Source organism: Rousettus aegyptiacus, unplaced genomic scaffold (assembly GCF_014176215.1).
Source record: "Rousettus aegyptiacus isolate mRouAeg1 unplaced genomic scaffold, mRouAeg1.p scaffold_m13_p_7, whole genome shotgun sequence".
Lineage (NCBI taxonomy): Eukaryota > Metazoa > Chordata > Mammalia > Chiroptera > Pteropodidae > Rousettus > Rousettus aegyptiacus.
Genome location: NW_023416310.1, coordinates 29,720,232 through 29,735,508, shown reverse-complemented (window position 1 = coordinate 29,735,508; position 15,277 = coordinate 29,720,232). Strand labels below are relative to the sequence as shown.

Below are 15,277 nucleotides of genomic sequence, written 5' to 3'. Positions count from 1 at the left end.
CACACACACACAGAATTTGTTCTCTGAGCACTTTCCCCTCTGCCACTTAACAACACCCACTCTCCCTCCTTTTTCGTTTATCGAAAGTAACACAACATTACTCCAAAGTTCTTTAGTTCTCCTTTTCCACTTATAAGCAATTAACCTCAAAAACTATATAAAAATTGCAATAAAATATTGCTTAATTCTTGAGAATCTGTTACATCTCTCTAAGGGAAGGTCAGAGAATAGGAGAATGGAAAGCCATAGTGGCATTCTCTTCAGAAAAAAATCTGTGCTAATCAGTGTGAGGTGAGAAATAGGCACCTCACATTTTGTAACAGTTAATATTCTTTTCAATTGTGTCCCTTTAAATTTCCAAAGAAACAGTGAGATATTTTTCAGCTACTTATGTTTGGTTTTTATATAGAAATCTGAGGACATCTCATTTAATGCTAAAAGCAAACAATTTAGGACCAAATGAACTGCTTATATTATGCTCTACCCCTCCACTCCTCCTCTGTCATAACAAAGTGCTGAAAGAAATGTAACCAAGGAAGACATAGAATTTTGTGAATCCGCCCCCACACACGGCAGCCTGGGGAAATGCTGAATCCAACAGGGAGAGTATGCAGGACAGTGGAAGGAAGAGGAAGAGGAAGAAGGCAAGTCCTCGGAGAGTCTGAGGAGCATGGGAAATAAAAAGGTAGAGAGAGAAGGTGAGAGGGAGCTGGAAAAGGCTGAAGTGGGTGGAAAAAGAAGGGAAATAACAGGGATTTGTTTGAAAGAGAGGGAAGGGCAAATGCAGAGAAGAGAAAGGGAGAGAACAAAGGGTGAAAGAGCAAGCAAGCAAATAACGGAATACAGAAACAGAAACGAACGATCAAAGGAGAAATGATATTATTAGGCAGATGACATTAAGTCTCTGACATATCCATGCATGTCAGTAGTATCCTATTCTCATCTAAAACGATAGGCATAGAAGCCTTCTTTTTTCAGGTTCCTTTGAATATTTGAGGCAGCACCCCTGAGCATGACCTGACTAATAAATTGTGGCAGGACCTTATTGCATCTTAACGATTTAGGATTTTCCTTCCACCTCCTGTGTATATAGTTATGGTTCTTTTATCTGCTTTATCTGTAGAACCTAATGAATTCCTGTTAAGTCTTTATAGCAGTTGTCCCTTCCACTTAAGTCTTCCCCCTGATCCTATTTATCAGTTTACAGTTCCAAGTTTTGTGTGCTAAATTATTTGTGTTTTCACACATCACTAGATGCTGACTTTGGAAAGCGGTTAAGTTGCTAGAAGGAAAATCTTTGGATAAGGAATAAGTGGAGCCGAATGGATAAGTGATGCTTCTTTTCTTCTTCTGCCTGCTCTGTCTGCTGTCCTGGGTGTATAGAGTCAACAGGCACTGAGCAGGGCTGCTAGGACCACTACATCCCTAAGTTTTAAAGAAACCAGACTGGCAGCCAGTAGGTCTAATCTGTCCCAGCCTTACCACAACCAACCAGATGAGCTTGGGGAAGTCATGTAAGCTTTCTGAGCTATAGTTTTCTCACCTGTAAATTGGGATCAGTATACCTCCGGCTTCTACACCGGAGTTCGGAGAGGAACTTGGTATAATTGGGGAATGGTAAAAATGGAGGCATAGCTGCTGCAGAAGGTGACATTAAGGTACTGAAGATAAAGACAAACAAGTAAGCTGGAGCCAGGTAAGAGATGCTCTTGAATCTCTCTGCGCTTCTCAGTTTCTCACCTGTAAAGTGGGTAGAAACTATGACAGTTCTCTTCATAGGTAGATTGAGAGGCTTCTTTAGTTCTTTGGATTAAAAGAATGCTAAGAAATCCAGAAGTATTGTGTCCCTACTCTGATAATCCATACCCTTCTGGCAATCCCAGTGCTTCAGTGTCTTGTCCTCTGAATTCCCCTAGCTCTGCATATGATCATATCTCTGTTATGGCTAAAGTAGCCCCAAGGAAATCTCTGGCTCCTCACAGTCCCTCTCACCACAGAGTATTCTGAATTATTTTATCATGAGGTCCAGGATCCTTAGAAAATGATGCCAAATGCACCTCCGTCAGTTAGGTTCGCTACAAAAACAGACCTATTAAGACAAAACAACAACACTTGAGAAGACTGGTATTTGGCGTGCTGCCTTCCCTGAGTCTCTTTCTTTCTGTCCTTGCCTTCACAGATGATAAAGTTCTTGACTCTGGTAATCATTTTTAGGCATTCCACGGATAGTGAAATTTTCAGGCAGGAAAGACACCCTGATAATGTGAGTTGTGGCATTACTAAAATAATTGGAGTATCTTAGCAGATCTATGTGTTTAGATTCAAACCCACTAGGTAAAATTTCAGCAACATTGGGACCCTAATATTTTATCGCTTAATTTTTGAACTATTAAAGTTAACACGGTTTCTAGAATATGTAGAGGCCCACAAAATTATCTATTGATATCAAATAAAGGAATGAATGGCTGAGCTAATTGCCTAGAATAAAATACAAATACCATAATGAATGGTAACTCATTAAGCATTCTTATTAGTATTTAAATGCCTTGCTGTGAAAGGAAATTTTTAAAAGGAAAAAATGGTAAGGAAATAAACAACAATTATTGAGTGTATGCTATATGTTTCGTTCTGTAATAGACATGTAATACATATTTATGTAGGATCAATATGTTTAATCCTCACAATTACCCAGGAGATCATCTAATGTAATGCCCGTTTTACTTTTGAGATGAGACTGAGAGAGTTTACATGCCTTTCATAGGGTCACAAAATAGGGAGACATGGGAAAAATAAGAGAGTACTAGGGTAGCAAGGAAACACTGGAAAAGGAAAATGGGCTAGACCTTATCTTACACCACTCATGAAAATTACCTCCAAATAAATTAAAGACTTAAATGTAAGATCTGAAATCATAAAACTCCTACAAGAAAACATAGGGAAAAAGCTCCTTGATGCTGGACTTGGAGATGATTTTTTGGATATGATAACAAAAGTACAAGCAATCAAAGCAAAAAAAAAAAATAGATGAGACTACATCAAACTAAAGAACTTCTGCACAGAAAAAGAAACAATCAACAAACTTAAAAGGCAACCTACTGAATGGTGAAAGTATTTGCAAATCACATATCTGATAAGAGGCAAATATCTAAAACATATAAGAAACTCAGCAAAATAATAATAATAATAATCTGATTTAAAAATGGGCAGTGGAACTGAATAATATTTTTCCAAAAATGGTATACAAACAGCTAACAGGTACATAAAAAGATACTCAACACCACTAATCATCACGGAAATGCGAGTCAAATCCACAATGAGATATCATCCCACATCTGTTAGACTGGCTATTATCAACACACAAGTGATAAAAGTGCTAACGAGGATGTTAAAAAAAAAAAGGAGGGGGGACCCTTCCCGCTGTTAATAGGAATGTAAATTGGTACAGCCATTATGGAAAACAGAATGGAGGTTCCTCATAAATTAAAAATAGAACTACCATATGATCCAGCAATCCCACTTCTGTATATATATCCAAAGGAAAAGAAATTACTAGCTTGAAGGCATGTCTGCACCCCATGCTCCTGCAGCATTACTTATAATAGCCAAGATGTAGAAACAACCTCAGTGTCTGTCAACAAGTTGAATAATAAAGAAAATCCATACACATAGAATATTACTCAGCCATAAAAAAAAAAAAAAAAGGAAATCCTGCCACTGAGACAACATGAATGGACATTGAGGGCTCTGTGCTACTGAAATAAGTCAGACAGACAAAGGCAAATACTGTGTGATCTCACTTACATGTGGAATCTAAGAAAAACTAAACTCATGGAAATAGAGTTGATTGGTGCTTGCCAGGGGCTGATGGGAAGGCTTTCAGGATATTAGAGTCACCTGAACCTCCCTACGCAGAAAAAGAAGATGCAGGAGAATGAAAACAACTGAAGAGATAAGAAATAGGGGACCGCTTAGCAATTCTTTCCAAACGATACACCAGATCATGAATTTAAGGGGAAAGCTATCTTTCAAAACTAAAATAGAATTTAATTTGTTAACATTTCATTTTTGAGAGAAAACATATTTCTTAAAGCAAAGTATGCCAGCACTAAAATGTTTAATGTCCGAACAAGTGACTGAGGGGCGGCATGGAAAAAAATTAGGCAATATGCTTCTGCCAGGAGTCCTCGTGTCCTGCCAGGATCTGCTATCTAATGTGTGAGTTGGTGCTGAGTGTTTAATCTCATTTAAAAGTGCAAGCTGATAAAGAATGACTGATAGTGAGCTGATTCAAAGGAGTTTTCACTGAGGCATTTCTATCAGGTCCTGACAGAATTTATAAAATTCAATGTGCCTGCTAGAGAAGGAACAAACGTTGTTGAATGAAACTACTAATGTGAGAAAAATTAAAAATGAAAAATTTTTATTGAAGTATCAGACTTGGAAATCTCCTCCCTTCCCATTCTTATTTAGAGAGGCAAAGATAAAATATACACATGTTCCTATTCAAATATCGACAGTAACTTAATCACTTTAATCTTACTGTAGTCCCACAGATTACCATCTTAAATATTTGGGGCTCCAACTTTTCATTAAGTTAAACCCAGCATTTTTGTTTGGACATTTACTTTTAATCAGCCTCTCTCTACAAATGAGCCTGAGTATTTGAGTATTAATAATAAACTTACTAATGACTTTTTTCCCCTCTTAAGTTGCAGTATTAAGCACAACCGTTTAATCATACTCATTAGTATTTTTTCTACTATAGAAATTAAATCAACTACAAATGCAAGAGTTCATTTTTCCATGCATATCCACACAAACTTGTCAATAAATGTTTCCATTCTTTTTTTTTTTGGTTTTCCACTTTATCTCCAGGCTAGTAAGTTACTTACCGTACTTTCCAAAATGCACTGGATCCTAGGTCAGATAATCATCAGAAGAGAGTAAAGGGCTAGACATTTGTAACATCATAACCATCATTAATTATAATAACTGCTGCTGTTGAACACTCTTAGGACAGGCATTGTTTACAAACTGCATATATATCTTGGATAAAACTTAAGAGGTAGGTACTCATACTATTTCTACAACTCAAGAGAGGTTATATAAGTAACAAATGGTAGAGCTCTTGTCTCTCTGACTTTAAAGCTGATGCTCTTAATCATTGGACTACCCCATTCACTAATAAAACACTCACATTAGGTCACATGATGCCTGGCTGTAAGCCCTTCAGAAAGGAAATGTCTCAAGCCAAGTGGTACCATAGACTAAATTAAGTCAAGAAAAGTGAATGCTTTTCTAGATTCATTCAGTCATTTTGGGCACTAAGTAGAAGGACCAGCTCCTAGAATCCAGCGGGCTCTAACCATCAACAACCTGAGGCCTTGGAAGAAGTAGCCTCCACTTGCCCAGTCCTTGACTGAGCCACAAACCATCCCAGCTCCCAGAAGATAACATCAGGGAATATCATGGGTTGCAAGAGCCCTAGCGGCTGGGAACAGGGTACTGAGAGAAGTCCAGTATCACTCTACATGAGTGATTAGGATCTAGTTGGGGTGATCGGTCCCAGGTGAGTGGCATGGAACCTCTAAAATGACATGTCCTCAGAATCTGCCCTCTTTATTTCATCGTGTCTCCCACTCCAGTCTGCCTGTTCTCCCTTCCGTTATAGTCCCTGCCCAGATGCAGCTCTGCGCACCTGCCTGTGATCCTACTCAAGTCCAGTTATGCCCATGTCCTGCCTGAAATACCATGATTGTTTATAAAAAGTATCTTTAATAAAGCTGGATACAGTTTGGTTTGGGAAAAAAAAAAATGATTTCCCATTTCCAACACCTTTGACCATGCACTATATCTAGCCCTGCTAGCTCTATTCCTGATCCCTTGGACAAAAAGATATTCCATCTCATTGCCCCCTGTCTTAGCACCTTTGGGTTTCTGTAAGAAAAATACCATAGACCGCATAGCTTAAACAACAAACATTTATTTCTCACAGTTCTGGAGACTGGAAAGTCCAAGATCAAGGCACTATAGATTCAGAGCTTGGTGAGGACCTGCTTCCTGGTTCAAAGACAGCCCCCTTATTCTGTCTTCACATGATAAAAAAAGGTGAGAGTGCTTTCTGAGTCTTTCTTTAGAAAGGCACTAATCCCATCTATGAGGGCTCTACCACAGGACCTAATCAGATCTCAAAAACCCTACCTCCTGACACTATCACATTGGGATTAAAATTTCAACATATCAGTGCGGGGTGGGGCACAAACATACAGCCCATAACCCCCTTAAAGGATATATAGATGTCAGATCATAATTTCTCCTGGGAATAAATCCCAAATCTTGGCTTTGCAAGGTATTTATACATAGTCACTTTTAGGCCAAGCCTAATTCACAAGCAAGATCCCAAAAAGCAATAAAAGACAGTGGCCAAGCTTTCCAACTTCTCTTTGTCTTAGTTAAAAGCAAAAAGGAATTGCATATTTGGTTTTACACCCAACAATCAACCAATGTAATATACCACATTAATAAAGTGTAAAAACCACATGATCATCCCAAAAGATAAATTATTTCACAACTCCAATACCTTTTCATGATAAAATTATCTCAAAACTTATTATGAAGTAATCAAGACAGTGTGGTACTAGCATAAAGATAAATGCATAGGTCAATGGAATAAAATTGAGAATCCAGAAATAAACTATCATATTTATGATCTAATGATTTTGACAAGCATGCTAAGACAATTCAGTGGAGGGAAAAAATAGACTTTCATCCTCAGATAACTGGATATCCAAGTTGGTACCCTACTTCACATTATCCATAACAATTATCATAAACCTAAATGTAAGTGCTAAAACTGCAAAACTCCCATAAGGAAATATAAGAGTAAATCTTCATGAGCTTGGTTTCTTAGATATGACACCAAAAACACAAACAACAAAAGAAAATATTAAGTGAACTCTGTCAAAATTAAATCCTTTTATTTATTGAATGATACCATCAAGGAAGTCATAGACAACCCAGAGAATGGGAGAGAGTATTTACAAATGACATATCTGACAATGTACTTATATCTAGAACACTTTTAACTCATCAATAAATAGACGCATAACCCAGTTTTAAAGAAGGCCAAGAATTTGAATAGACACTTCCCCAATAAGCACATAAGATGTTCAGATCATTAATCATTAGTGTAATGAAAATGAAAACCACAAGGCAATCTGTTTCATTCACATGCACTAGGATGACTATAATCAAAAAGGAAACAATAACAAGTGTTTGATGAGGATGTGGAGAAACTGGAACTCTCAGACACTACTGGTGTAACTATGATGGGAAACAGTTGGCAATCCTCAAAAGATTAAGTATAGAATTATCATATAACCTAGAAATTCCACTTCTAGGTATGTACCCAAGAGAAATAAAAACTTATTCCACATAAAAACTTGTACACAAATGTTCATAGCAGCATTATTCATAATGATCAAAACATGGACAATCCAAAAGTCCATTGAACAAAAAATAAAGTGCTGATACACACTGTGACACAGAGGAAACTCAAAAACATTACACTAAGTGAAAAGCTGGATGCAATAAAACCACATATTGTATGATTCCATTTATATGAAATGTCCAGAATAAGCAAATCCATAGAAACAGAAAGTAGATTAGTACCTACTTTAGATTACTCAGGACAGTAGAGGGAGGAAGTGAGAATAAAGAGTGACTGTTAATGTGTTTGGTGTTTCTTCTGGGGGTTGTTGAAATGTCCTAAAATTAATAAGAATGCAACAGTGAGGATGTAAACCCAAGAAAAGTGACTGTATGCTAAAGTTTAGGTTCCTCCACCAGGTCGAAGACTAGGAACCAGATAGAATATGCACCATTTTCCATTTAAGCCTCATATAAATTTATATGGATCCACTCTACACAGTTATGTGCTTTCCAAAATTGACAAGAGAGCAAACAAACTTGAATCTATCAGGAATCTAACCTCCATCTCCATCAATAGTTTGCTATGGGATTTGTTCAAAGTGAACTTTGAAATATAGTGTGCTCCAGGAGCACGTTCCACTCTCAAGAGCCAATCACACTCCTCTCTTCTGTACTCTACATTCACACCGGTAGTTTAAATCAGCTGTGGTGGATATTTTAGAATGATATCCATTTTCTTGGCTTAACTTGGTCCAAGATGTGTCTTAGCTTAGGCCACTTACTTCTGAAGACCTTACAGCTGGGGATCTTCTGCACTACTGTGAGTGCTTTAGGAGTGAGTGGGGCAGTCCAGTGATTACATGCACCTGCTTTTAGGCTCTAGTCCTGGCTCTGCCATTTGCTACTTAAGCTCTTTCTGGGAGAGCTGGTTTACCAGTACAGCATTGGCAGCTTCCATGGTAGCATCTCATTCTAATGGCTCAGAACTTGATTTAAGGACCATGGGTCAGAGCCTCAGGAGAGCCCTTTTGGAGACAGAATGGTGTTGTCCTGCAGCAGATTGAGCCCTAGAAAAAAAGGGACTATAAACAGACGAAACCTGAAACAGATGTTCATAAAGATCAGTGAGCCAGCCACAAGGAGCAGGAGCCCAAGACAGTCCTGAGGTTCTTTCACTGGCATGCAGCTAGCAGGAGCAGAGGGGACTTGTAAAGCACTCTTCAGAATCAAGTGGACTCTACTCAAGCTGCATTTGTACCAGTCCACATTTGAAATAAATGGGAAAACAAAAAAGAAGGCCATTTGAAACTTGAAAATTGATTTGCACATACCCGTTATTTATTAGCATTAATAACCTGCTCAAAGGGTCTGGAACCCTGCAGCCTCTCCTCCAAAGCCTAAAAGACTCTTAAACCCTTAGGTCACGTAGTTGATTCTTTTATATTATAATAACAGCTTTATTGAGACATAATTCACATACCATACAATTCACCCTTTTAAAGTATATAATTTGAGAGGTTTTAGTATGTTCACAGAGTTATACAACCATTGCCACCATTTAATTTAGAGCATTTCATCACTCCAAAATTCATCGCCCCATACACACTGGCAATCACTCCTCATTCTTCCCTGCCTCAGCCCCTGGCAACTACTAACCTACTTTCTGTCTCTACAGATTTGCTTACTCTGAACATTTTATATAAATAGAATAATTCAACAAATGATCTTTGGTGACTGGCTTCTCTCACTTAGCACAATGTTTTCAAGGTTCATCCATGCTGTAACTTGTTTTATTTTTATTGTCAAATGATATTCCATTATATAGATATACCACATTCTGTTTATCCATTCATTAGTTGATGGAGATCCAGGTTGTTTTACGTTTTTGCTATTATGAATAATGCTGCTGTGAACAATTCATGTTCAGGTTGGCCCCAACTCTTTAGGCATTTGACTCTCTCCCCTGGCTGTGCTCCTGGCCAGATGAACAGACCTGCAATAACAGATCTCTCTTAGGCACCTCTAGCACTGCTGTCTCTAGTCTGTACTTTTTCAAGGAGACAGGTTCGCATTGCTTGCTGGTCTCCCTGCCTCCAAGTTCTTTCCAACTTTAGTTCTCCACTCATTTTGACACCATGTTGCTGTTTTTTTTCTTAGAATCGACCTTCATGGTATCGATTCTATGCTCAAGAGAGTAGGCTTAGGCCTTGTCTCTCAAGGTGTGTCCTCATCCTGCGCCACCAGCTTTATTCCCTTCTGAATTTTGTCCTGTCATCTGACTGAAAGCCCCTGTCTCTTCACACCACTCATTCCTATCTTCATTCAGTCTCTATCCAACAAGAGTCACCTTGCACATCTCTCTGCCATCTAATGCCCACTTCATTCATCCAGCAGACTTGCTGGATTCCTATTAAGTGCCCAGGTACAGTAAAAGGCATTGGAGACATCAAGAAATGGATGGGGAAAAAACCCTGGCCTTGAGAAGCTCATAATCCAGATCTGAGTACAGCATGGGGGGTGATATTGGAGAGGGTAAACAGACATGTAAATAGACAATAAAGAAGCAATGCAGTTATGCAGAAATGGCCTATTTGTCCAATCCTACCAGTGACTCATCCCTTACAGAATCTTTTTCTCACTCCAGATGAAGTTTTTGATAAAATATTTGCGGTCCAGGGTTTTCATAACTAAATTTTTGAATACTCTTTTTTTGCACATAGATTACAAAAAAAAAAGTAAGTAAGCCCCATTTGCCCCAAGCGGTGACTGAGGCTGGAGAGTGGGAGGCACTCTCAAATTTCCCTGAACAGCCACATCTGCACCCTGTCAGGATTGTCAAAATTGCCATGACAGTGACCCAAGGGCTATTCCTTGGATAAACCCTGTAAACACTCAGCTGATTTCAGCCAGACCCAACTGCACGCCCTTGAGGGTTTCATCCTCTTGAAGAAATAAATAAATAAATAACGGTTGGGGGTGGGTGGAAGGGGGAAGACAAGGACAGAGAGCCTGAAGCCAGAGAGAAGGGGCCAGTGAGGCTGCTCAACCTTGGAATAATGCTCAGCTGAAGCATGAAAAGAGCTCATGTAACATCCTGACTTCACCTTCCTTTAAAAATGTAGATGTAGAGCTGCTCACAGCTCTAGGTCAGACTGCAAGTATCTCTAGGTCTCAGAACTTTTCCTTATGATTGACCAGAGGAGGGTGGCCCTGTAAAGAGGGGGGATGGAATATATAGAGTTTACTTCCTCAAGAGTTCTTATTATGATCCTAAGTCTAGAGCTTAGCCTCTGCTAGATCATGATATCATTACAGTTAGACTTCAGAGTCCTAGCCTCTATTTTCTCAAACCTCCCACTCCCACCCTGTACCCTAATTGAAATCAAAGATCAATTCCCCTCATCATACAGATGGACACACTGAGGTTTGGAAAATAAAAAGACTACATACTCATCAGTCAGGAATATTGTAGATGAAATGTTTCTACCGAAAGAAGGTTGGATTAGATGACCCTTAATTCCATTCCAACACAATGGCTCTATAATTAGACTTGTCCATCTCTTTAGAGGCAACACCTGGACCAGAACCAAGGTCAACTGCCTGTCCAGAAGCCACTGGAGGATAAGCTCCAGTTTATCTTTGCTAAGGGATCTAACATCAATTTAAATTTTTCAGCTCAGATCTTAAACATCTGTTGAGCAGCATGTAAACATTATCTTCACAATTTTCATGGGGAGAGAAAGAGATGGGTGGAGGGTTGAAGAAGGAATAGAGCAAGATATGCAGAACTCCCTTTATGCAACTGATATTTTCCTTAAAAGCTGAAAATGCAATCACATTTTGCAAACCAAATTCCACTTTTAAATGAAAGGCAACTGCCCTGTAAATAGATTTTACTGTGAATTATTAAAAAGGGGACAATCCTTTTTGTAAAGTGAATGACTGCTCCTTAATTTGTTAATGTAGGATATTTAGATGTTTGTATTCAATTTTGATTAAAGCTCTATTTATATTCTTGTGGTCATTTTATAGACAGTAAAATCAAGCTCCAAAAGGAAGTCTATGGTCATGCCACCCTGAACAAGACCGATCCCATCTGATTTCAGAAGCTAAGCAGGGTCAGGCCTGGTTAGTACTTGGATGGGAGACCATCTAGGAAGACCAGGTGCTGTAGGCATAAAAAATAAAAAATAAAAAAATAAGGAATTATAAGCTGACAAGGACACTGCATTCTGTGAGGTCAACCAAGGGTTGTCTCACCTAAAAAAAATAAAAATAAGAACAACCTGAACTATCATGCTCCGCACTATCATGACAGTCAAATCCCTTCCCCATTCATTCAGCCTCACAGTTTGGGGTTCTCAGGAACTTCATCTGATCTTTTCATCTTGCCTACATCAGAGCCCAGACCTCGAAGTTGGTTATAACTTGAGATTTTTTAAGCAATGCTTTCAAACAACCTTGTGCCGAATACTAGCATGGAAAAAGAGTACCATGTCCCTAATACACAAAGCCACTCTGAGTTCTTCTAATCCCCAAGCAATCCTCTGTCTTCTGGGTCTCATTGCTGAAAAGGAACATAAGTTCCTCTGACACTGACCTGGACAAGTGCTGTGTTTGGGAAGACAGATAAAAAAGACAAGCAGAAAACATCTGTAAGCACATTATCAGCCTGCTTGGTTTTTGCAGGCTACTACAGTCAGTCTGACCTTCACCTTGGAAAGGGGACCCCTGAGACCACAAGCTGGCAGAGCATGGGCTCCCTGGGAAGTGGTGACCTGCAGGAACAAACTGTTTCTTTTCAGGACAAGCAACCCTGCAAATTAACCCTTACTGGGACAAAAAGCATTACATTACTTGTTTTCTCCCATTTTCCTTTGAGGCTACAGTCACTTAATTCATACTGCTTATTGACCAGGTCACTCATTTGCCAATAAGCACAAGTGGAAACTCTTAAATTATTGCCAGACACTGATGATTACCTCTTTTAAGGGTATCTAACTTCTTCCTGCCTATGCGAGTCATCTCTCTCCAACTAGGCTGTATGCTCTTGGAAGACTAGGGCAGAACCCTTTATGTCTTTGCTTTACTCACAGAGAATCTTGCTAATGTTTGGGGTAGAACTGACACTCAATGCACTTATTAATCTATGGATAAGAATTTTTTAAGGGCTTATCGCCATTATGAATCTAGATCTACAAACTGAGACATGCAAAAAATATCTACTTTATTTTCTTTAAATCAACTTAATTTCCATTTTGCACTCTCATCTTCCTAAACTTGCAAGGATTTCAATCTCAGGCAATCTCCTTCCTCCTCAGAGTCTCCCCCAGAATCCAGTAGGATTCCTCGGTGCTAAGAAAATCAGAGTAAGGGTCTCTATACTCCTCCCACCATGGTCACTGCGAACACTCTCATTGTCCCAGCCAAGTGCTTCCATGCCCAGCCTGAAGAAAAGAAATTTGTGCCATAGGGAGCAACGGGCCTAAAATGAAGCTCTCTAGGTTCATAATTTGCCCTATCCTGAAATCTCACCACCACTTTTGGTAAGGGGCTCTCATGTCATTGAGCTCAAGTCCTTGCCAGGCTTTCTTGCCGCCCCTCCCCAGTCCTGGTGTCTTGTTAGAGTCTGAGGAAAATCACTGTCTTACCCCTCTTGTTGCTCTCCGTGGCATTCATCAGAGTCTCTTAAAGGAGGTCACCAAGACAAGTCAGGGAAATCCCTACTCAGAACACATTAGGGAGTCAATCTGCTTGCTAAGAGGAGTAGGAAGCAGTCCTTTTGACTTTTGGCCAATGAGGCAAAGAACAGAAAGGACAACATGTGAAAAGAAAAGTAGGGAGACTATATACAATTGGGTTCTTTGATTGTAAGCAATCGAATTGATTCTAAAACTATACAGACAAAATAATAATGATAATTTATTAGGACAATAGAACGTTGGCTAATGTCCTAGCACTGAAGGAAGATCTGAAAAGCAGTCCTCAAGAAAGACAAGAAAAGAAGAGCTCCAAGAATTTCAGTCAGAATCTCACAGATGAAAGAAGAATGACTCAGTTCAGGGACGCCTCTGTTGACAAGTCATTCACTAAAGACTAAACTCCCAGAAGATAGTCTGCTGGGCCTAACCCAGGTCACAGACTCACCACCTCTTGGGTAGGAGAGCTGAGAACCAAGGAGCGCTTGGGTCAATAGGTTCACCAAACACATTGAAGAGGGGACAGAGAGTTCTCCTAAAAGAAAGTCAGAGGGCTGCTACTAAGAGAAGGGGATACTAGGTAGGCAAAAGACTGTGCCATCACAGACAAAAGAGAGTTGACAGGAGCAGATCATTGTGTATGGAAGAAAGTAAAAATATCCTCTTCAATATTAATAACAATTGATACTTAAAATGAACTTGGAATATTTGCAGATGCAAAAACCAAAAGCTAGCTGAAGAAAAATGATACAAGTATTAACATACGAAAATGACCATCCCAGAGCAGACTGTGTAGGATAAGAGAAAGCCATCTCCTATAGGATCAGAATATTTGGAAACAGAGAAGAAAATTATAGAGCGGACCAAAAAGAAGACTGTTTTCTTAGAGATAAAGATTTTATGTTTTCTTGAAAAGAGCAACTTGAAATTTATTCAAGAATCTCACTCCAAACCCATATCTCATTGTTGTGTAAAGGTATATGTAGACTAACAGTATACTAAAATACACATAATTCTCATAATTATATGTGAGTTCAATTATTGTCAACTAACGTCTTCATGGTTTTCGCAAAGTTCCTAGTTAAAGAATCCATTTCATTATGTTAATTATCGATACCTTGACTGGATATCATTCTGGTGAAGAATTTCAGACCTGTGTAGAGGGTAGATATTTGGGGAAGAGACCTTCAAAAACCACGTAGGTGTCACCACAAGGTCCACCCCTTCCTCACCCCAGAAAACCTAAGTTAGTCCCCACTGCAGGCTGATTGCTGAAAGCAGATTCACAGAAACTTCAATGATAGCAACATTTCAACTGCAACCTATCTAGTATCAAAATAATAACCATCCTTGTATGTGCATTTATGATGTGATAATATTTTGATGACCATGCTTGCGTTTTTGGAGTGCATTTCTTCTACAGGAACTCAGGAATGTTTCACATGGGAATTTTAATTTTTTAATTATATATTAACAACTTTATAGTGAAATATAAACAGAATCATCAAAAAAGAAAAATTTCTGCCCTCTTCACCATAAAACCTAAACTATCAAGATACAATGGTCTCTTCTTACCTTAATATTGTACAGATATAATTTTTTTCCTTACCTCATTAATATATTATTAAAAAGCAATGTGATATCTAATTTGTTAATATACCAGATTATTTGAACAAATAGCCATGGTTTGGTCATTGGAATTGTTTTTCACTGAAAAAGAGAAGTCTTAATGGGAATATTATAGTTATCCCTCCATATTTTGCTCATTCATTCATTCATTCATTAGTGGAGCAAGATGGAGCAGAAAGATGGAAGGATCTTGAGTCCTTGGCAGTATCTTATTGCTGTCATACTAGTTCTGGACTGCTAATGTCCTAAGTCCCTATTATTTAAGACACAGCACTCAATTTTCTGCTTCTTGCAGCTCAAAGCAATCCCAACAGATATATCTCTAAAACAGTTCTTTATATCTGAGCTTCCCTCTCTCCTTTGCTCATCTCTGAAGGAGAGGTATCCCTCCGGCTTTCAGAACTAGCCCTCCCACTGCATACTGGATCCTATCCCCTTTCCTGCTTCTCAGACCATGTTCCTGATGTCCTTTCTTATTTGCATCCCCTATTTCTCCCTTCATTCTGGCCCCTTTTTAT

The 15,277-nt window shown here is 38.9% G+C and overlaps 1 protein-coding gene and 1 pseudogene across 6 annotated transcripts in view; one reads left to right on the top strand and one right to left on the bottom strand.

Moving 5' to 3' along the window:
- GTF2A1L (general transcription factor IIA subunit 1 like) overlaps window positions 1-15,277 on the bottom strand; it is a 495,737-nt gene that overhangs the window by 379,134 nt on the left and 101,326 nt on the right. The gene's annotated exons all lie outside the window — the stretch shown is intronic.
- Window positions 11,490-11,608, top strand: LOC118605959 (annotated as a pseudogene).